Source organism: Clarias gariepinus, unplaced genomic scaffold (genome assembly GCF_024256425.1).
Source record: "Clarias gariepinus isolate MV-2021 ecotype Netherlands unplaced genomic scaffold, CGAR_prim_01v2 scaffold_30, whole genome shotgun sequence".
In the NCBI taxonomy this organism is placed as follows: domain Eukaryota; kingdom Metazoa; phylum Chordata; class Actinopteri; order Siluriformes; family Clariidae; genus Clarias; species Clarias gariepinus.
In genome coordinates, this window is record NW_026520997.1 from 509,216 (window position 1) to 517,500 (window position 8,285).

An 8,285-nucleotide genomic window follows, 5' to 3' on the forward strand; every position below is an offset into this window, starting at 1 on the left:
AGAGCCTTTTTAGCCTTTGCAGCATTTTCAATCGTGCCTTTTCAGTAGCTGCCTCTTAACTTTGGTATAAGTCGCCCCTGTACATCCGGCAGGCCGACGCTCTCTATGTTTAAATCTCACCTTAAGACCTTTTATACACTTTAGCTTTTAATACAGAGTGATGAGGTATTCTTCTCCCTGTTTTTATTTATTTATTGTTTTACTGTTTTATTTGCATTTTATTTCATTTTAATTTCTTCTTATTGTTTGTTTTTTATTTTCTGTTTCCAGCTCTGCAGTTATTTTAGGATTGTAAAGCACTTTGGTCAATTAAATTTGCTTTACAAATAAATTTGAATTTGACTTGTTAACTTGTCTTGGGTTAAATGAATTAAATTGCGGATATACTCCGAACTTCCTTCTTCATTAAGGTGGTTTACTGATTTACTTTTAGTTTCTTCTCCTATAATTAATCAACTTTCACAATTTGTTTTCCCCTTGAATTCTCTCTGGCTTTGACTTTATAATTTACACTGGTTGGATTTTATTATACTTTATGTGGAACTGATACATTAAAGCATTTGTAAAATAAATAATAAACTCTATCTCTCTGTTGTTCTTGATGTGAGAGTGTGTACGTCCTGTGACTCACACACACAGAGAGGGAATATTTCAGACCACTGAGGAAAGTGGCGGTGTATCTGGGTCAACGTCAACAGTCTGACTGTTAAACTTCAGACTCACACACACACACACACACACACACACACACACACACACACACACACACATCTAGGTCACTATGGGGCTACATTAATAGCAGCATCAGCACAGTGCTACTGTTTGTCGTCCTCACGTCCCGACCCGACCTGCGTGTGTAAATTTACTCTGACTTACCTTTATACCCTGCACACACACGCACACACACACACACACACAATTGGATAAGGGCCAGGTGTTATAGTTACTATGTTACCATATGGAGCTGCTCTTATGAATAAACAATATTAATGATGAAGGGCGCAGGTGAGCCACGCCCCCAACAGGCAGAGCAGCAGCAACAGGTTTCAGCTGGAACATCCTCTAAAATCTTTAAAACCTTACACCACACACTGCCCCGGGGAGTGAATGTGCACAGGGGAACTTCCCGCTGTCAATACACACCAGTTCATTATTCAGGAGAAACACTTCCCTCTCGCTCCAGGTGAAGGTGTTGGTGTAGCAGGAAGCCTTATGATGATGAGATGATGAGATGATGATATCGCTCAAAACAACACTGTTATCAACCTTTTAAAGATCAGGGGGCGCTATGATTTTTGGGTTTAAAGAGAGTGTTCTGTGTGCTCTATGAAGGAAGACATGAAGGGTGCCAATACTTCTGCTGTGAAGCTCAAATTACTCTCCACAGTCAGAGCATCATCAGACACATGGTGCAGTGACACACAAAAGTACACACAACTACACACGGCCACACACAACCACACACAACTGCACAGATATATACACAACTACACACATATACACACACACAACTACAAAGAGATATACATGGATATTCACAACTACACACATATACACACAACTACACATAGATATACACAGATATACAAAACTACAAACAGATACACACAACTACACACATATACACACACCTACACACAACTACAAAGAGATATACACAACTACACACATATACACACAACTACACATAGATATACACAACTACACACATATACACACAACTACACACAACTACAAAGAGATATACACAACTACACACATATACACACAACTACACATAGATATACACAACTACACAGAGATATACATGGATATACACAACTACACACATATACACACAACTACACAAAGATATACACAGATATACAAAACTACAAACAGATACACACAACTAAACACAGCCACACACAACTACACACAACTACAAAGAGATATACACAACTACACACATATACACACAACTACACATAGATATACACAACTACACAGAGATATACATGGATATACACAACTACACACATATACACACAACTACACAAAGATATACACAGATATACAAAACTACAAACAGATACACACAACTAAACACAGCCACACACAACTACACACAACTGCACAGAGATATACACAACTACACACATATACACACACACAACTACAAAGAGATATACACAGATATTCACAACTACACACATATACACACAACTACACATAGATATACACAGATATACAAAACTACAAACAGATACACACAACTACACACATATACACACAACTACACACAACTACAAAGAGATATACACAACTACACACATATACACACAACTACACATAGATATACACAACTACACACATATACACACAACTACACACAACTACAAAGAGATATACACAACTACACACATATACACACAACTACACATAGATATACACAGATATACAAAACTACAAACAGATACACACAACTAAACACAGCTACACACAACTACACACAACTACACAGAGATATACACAGCTATACACAGCTCCACACAACTACAAAGATAGTTACACAGATATACACTACACAGAGATATACACAGATACACACAGATACACTCAACTACACACAGCTACACACAACTACACACAACTACAAAGAGATATACACAGATATACACAACTACACAGAGATATACACAGCTACACACAGATACACTCAACTACACACAGCTACACACAACTACACACAACTGCACAGAGATATACACAGCTACACACATATACACACACACAACTACACAGAGATATACACAGCTACACACAGATACACTCAACTACACACAACTACACACAACCAGAGACAACTAAACACAACTACACAGAGATACACACAGCTATAGAGAATCGTTGGCACGTCAGTGTAGCATTAGTCATTTCTTTATGCAGGGCTTCTCCAAGTCCGGTCTCCAGGACACAAGTCAATCCGGACCCGGCCCACCTTAAATTAAAAATACAATAATATGAATGAATGTAATAAATTAAAAAGGGGCGGGGTTTACGCTGGTTGTAGACTTTCTGGTAATCGCCACGGTGACCCTGGCCTGAGGTTCAGGCTTAAGATAAACCATTTCAAGGCAGTTCTGATGGCTGGCGCGTGTATGAGAGAGTTCAAGGGACGGCAAACAGCTAACAAGCTTTTACCTTCTGACCCGCATTAAACATTACTCTACATCACTGGTAAGTTATAAACAACTTTAATTAAATTCATTTGATCATCACTGACTGTTCCTGACCTTTGACCTGACCTTTGATCTATGAATACTATGTAGGAGAACCCCTGGTTTATACGTTAGCAATAATTTCTCTCTCTCCCTCTCTCTCTCTTGCAGTGGAAGTGGTTTTGAGTTGGAACAATAAATGCCCTCCACACACACACACACACACACACACACACACGCAGCAATAGCACTGCCTTTCCACAGCAGTTGTGGTTCACAACAACTTTACACAACAACTCTCTGAGGGACAAAAAGCTGTGGTGTTTATGAGAGAGCTGGGGGTCTGTGGTGTGTGTGTGCGTGTGTGTGTGTGTGTGTGTGATAACTCTGACATCAGTTCAGGAATAGTTTTTTGCTGTTTACATGACAGAGCTTTATAAAATAACACTGTTTATAAAATCAGCTATAGGGCCGGTCCTGGGAAATGTGCAGGACATTCAGGGACAGATAAAAATGACACTCTTGGGACAGGAGGGACAGGTGGGACAGGAGGGACAGGTGGGACAGCTAGGACAAGTAGACAGGTGTCAGAGGAGGGACAGGTGGGACCTGGTGCCTCACAGTCAGAGCATACACTTTATAGTCAGTGTGTGTGTGTGTGTGTGTGTGTGTGTGTGAGTCCAGGTACACACAGGTACGTTAGTTTCCTCGTTACGTTAGTTCCTCTGTATGTACCAGGACCTAGTACCGGTTCTGGAACTACAGAAGCTTCTCTGGCCAGAATGATGGCTGTAGAATTTGGCCCCCATTACTTAGATTGTACATCATTCCAGGTGACAAGCGTCCCACTCAGTGTCCAGAGCAGGACATCTTATAACCTCAAGTGTTAAGACAAACTTGAAAAACCCAAACTATCTATCTTTGTGTTTTTAGCACAGTTTAGACAATATTCTGGTATTAATATTTATTAATCATGTCAGTGTCAGTGTCGGTCTAAAGCATGGTCATGTATCATATTTAATATTAAATCAGATTATTGTTAGGTTGAAGAAGGAGACAGGAGTTTTGAGAGATCTTTATGTATTTTTGGAAGGGGGGATAACCAGAGCGACTGACCTGCGGAAACTGGTGACTCAGTGGTTGAGGCTATGGGCTGTGGGCCAGAAGGTCATGTGGGCAAATCCCAGCAGTGCTACACTAACACAGTAGCCTCAGGATGGAGTGCTTACTCATGTGGACACTCACTCGCCTGTAAATCAGTAACCAAACAAATCTAATGTAACACTTCTGTTATAACAGTTATATTAAATGTCCAGCGGCTCCACCTGCACGGGCAGGACCTTTAACAGGAGCTGGTACCTCATGTGTCTTATGTTATTCATCATGTAAACACTGGGGGCTGGGGTCAAAACAAAGAGTCAGCCATGATAAAGCAACCCCTGGAGCGGGGAGGGTTAAGGGTCTTTGGTCAAGGGCCCACAGTGAGAGCCTAGTGGAGCTGGGACTTGAACCACTGACCTTCTGATCATTAACCCAGATGCCAGTTCTACAGTTACTTCCACTGAATACGTGAACAAGTTTTATATTACAGAACTGTAGCGTCTAAAATGTAGCACAGTGTGTGTGTGTGTGTGTGTGTGTGTGTGTGTGTGTGTGTGTGTGCGCGCTGAGGTGAGTTAAAGTTTAAACTGCCTGCTCAGTGTGTTTCATCACGTCGCTCCACAGTTCAGACGTTAGACGTTAGGTCACTTCAGGTCAGTGGTTTACTAAGTGAATTAAAGTTTTCTTTGCAGTGGGATTAGAAATGCACCCCTGCTGAGGGGGATTACTTTTAGGGTTTATATGGGTCTTATAATAAATGTGCTGTTTTTCACGTTTAATAGCAAAGAGATAAGGAACACAGGATGCTGAGAGATCAGACATATTATATTAAAGTGCCCAGATTTCAGCCGTGTAATGTTATATTATTGCTTGTAGTAGTATTATTACTATTATATTTCCTCTCTAAATGATACCAGTTTATAATGATGATGTCATAGGTGAATACATACCACACGTTCCTGAAGCTCCAGCTCGACCTGAAATTCCTTCCTGATGGAGGCTGAACACAGACACAAAGATGGGGCGACACAGACAGACCTGAAACTGTGCCGACAGTGCCACCTCAATAACACAGAGACGGAGCAGGGAGCGGAGAAGTGTGGTGGAATGGGAGAACTTGGGAAGGTTAAAAACGGGACGTGCAGGTGTATTCTGCATCAGCTGCTTAGGAAGAGTGGTGGACAGAGGCACCCTGCCAGGGGTGAGTTGCAGTAGTTCAGTCTTGAAATGACAAGGGACCGAACAAGCACCTGAGTAGCCTGTAAAGAAAGAAATGGGTAAATTCTTCTAATGTTGTAAAGAAGAAATCAACAAGAGCGAGTAAATTAAATTCAATTTTTATTTGTCACATACACAATATATACAGGACGATATGCAGTAAAATGCTTACACGACTGGCAGTGACCTTAAAAAATAATAAAAGCTTATACATAGGAAAATAAATATGAATAAAAGAAATACGTTAGCTCGGTGCGGATGATGCGCTCAGCTGATCGCACCACCCTCTGTAGAGCTCGTCTGTCCTGCATGGTGCTGTTTCCAAACCAGGCCGTGATGTTTCCCGTCAGGATGCTCTCTATGGTGCAGGAGTAGAAATTCCTGAGCATCTTGGAGGGCAGTTTGAAGTCTCAAGCGTCTTAGGTGGTAGAGACGCTGCCGGGCCTTTTTTACCGCGGTGTTGATGTGACAGGACCATGACAGGTCCTGCGTGATGTGAACACCGAGGTATCAAAAGCTGTCCACTCTCTCCACTGGGCTCTCGTTGATGACGGGGGTCTGGTATCCGACCATTCCTCTCCTGCTTTGTACAATAGTCCACTATCAGCTTCTTTGTCTTGCTGACATTCAGGAGAAGGTTGTTCCTCTGGCACCAGTTCTCCAGATTTTCAATCTCCTCTAGGTAGGCCGTCTCATCATTGTTGGTGATCAGGTTCACCATGACAGTGTCGACAGCAAACTTGATGACGGTGGTGGAGTTGGTAGTGGCCACGCAGTCATAGGTGTACAAAGAGTACAGCAGGGGGCTCAGAACACAACCCTGGGGGGCTCCAGTGCTGAGAGTGAGTGAGGCTGAGACATGTCCGCCCATCCTTACTGCCTGTGGTCTGCCAGTCAGGAAGTTGGAGATCCACTGACACATTAATGAGCTGAGTCCCAGGTGCTCCAGCTTGGTGGTGAGTGTGGAGGGAATTATGGTATTAAATGCAGAGCTGTAGTCGATGAAGAGCATTTTCACATAATTCCCTCTTCGAGTGTCCAGGTGAGTGAGAGATGTGTGGAGGAGATGTGAGATTACATCGTCTGTGGAATGGTTTGGGCGGTATGCGAAATGTATGTAGTAACTGGTAGGCGGACCAAGTATGTCCGGTAGTAAAGAAATGATGAAGTCTCTGACCAGGCATTCAAAGAACTTCATCACTACTGAGGTGAGGGCTACAGGGCGATAGTAAGGTGAGCGATGGGTGGGGAAAATGACAGATGGTTGTCCACGGTTACTCCATGATTGAAGGAATGATCTGATTGTTGTTCAGGGATATCACATACTCTTGACCTGGGGATGAATCACCAGGGATGAACAGCAGTTCGGTTTTACATAGATTGAGCTTCAGCTGCGGAGCTGCCATCCCAGCAGTGAGTGTCTGAGGGAAGACAGGAGAGGATAACTTGGGTGTCATCTTCATAACAATGGTATGAAAATCTATGCAATTATCTGACCTTTCCAAGAGACCGAGTATAGAAGGAAGAACAGAAGGGGACCAAGTACTGAGCCCTGTGGGACACCAGTAGACAGTCTGCATGGGGCAGATATGGATCCTCGTCATGTCACATCATACAACCTATCTTTTAGGTTAGAAGCAAACCATTGCCACGCTGTTCCACAGATTCCAAGGCATATAAAAATAAACAAGAGAATCTTGTGGTTTACTGTGTCAAATGCAGCTGACAGGTCCAGGAGGATGAGGACAGATGATGGTTTAGTTGATCTAGCAGCATGGAGCTTCTCAGTGACTGACAGAGGGGCAGTCTCTGTAGAAAGTGCCTCCTTGAATCCAGATTGGTTGGGATTGTTAAGGTTGTTCTGTAAGAAATAAAGAGACATTATAAACAGTTTATTTAAGAATTTAGTAAATAAAAGAGAGAAGCAATACCGGGCGATAGTTGTTAACTTCTGCTGGACCCAGGTAGGATTTCTTGAGGATGGGAATAACCCTTGTCTTCTTAAAAGAAGCAGGAACATGACCAGATGATATAGAATGGTTGATGATGGTTGTGGTTAAGGGAAGGAGGTCTCGTGAGATGGAGCATTGTAAAAGGGATTGAGTCTACTGAACAGGTGGTGTGATTGGATGATCTCATCAGATGACAGGTTGGAGAATTCTGCTAAGGGAGGAGAGAGAAGGTCCTGAAGTTCTGGTGAAGAAGTGGATTTGGGAGCAATAGACTGGCGGGTTCCTGCAAAGTAAAGTCATCAGCAGCTAGAGAAGATGGGGCAGGAGGAGCCGGTGTGTTGAGTAATGAGAAGAAGATATTGTGGAGTTTGCGAGGATCATGTGCAGAGGCTTTCAGCTTCTTCCTGTAGAAGGCAGTTTTGGCAGAATTCATGTCACATGAGAATTTGGAGAGAAGAGCACGGTAAGAGAGAGATGGACAAGACGTCTTTCTTGGTTTAGAGGACATAGGACATAGGAGATCCATGGATGAGGAGAGAGAGGAGAGGAAAGTCTCAGTTGTACTCTCCAGTGGTAAAGATGAGAAGGAGTCTCGGTCTGGGAGGGATGATAGGGTGCATGAAGACACAGAGGAAGGGGAGACAGAGTGAAGGTTTCTGCGGGTAAAAGAGACATTTTGGTGGTTAGACAGGATAGGAAGGGTGATGGTGAAGGATACCAGGTATGATCAGATTTATGAAGAGCAATAGTAGTGATGTCTGTGACTGGGGAACGGCGGCAGAAAACCAGGTCAAGAGAATTCCCTCCCGTGGGT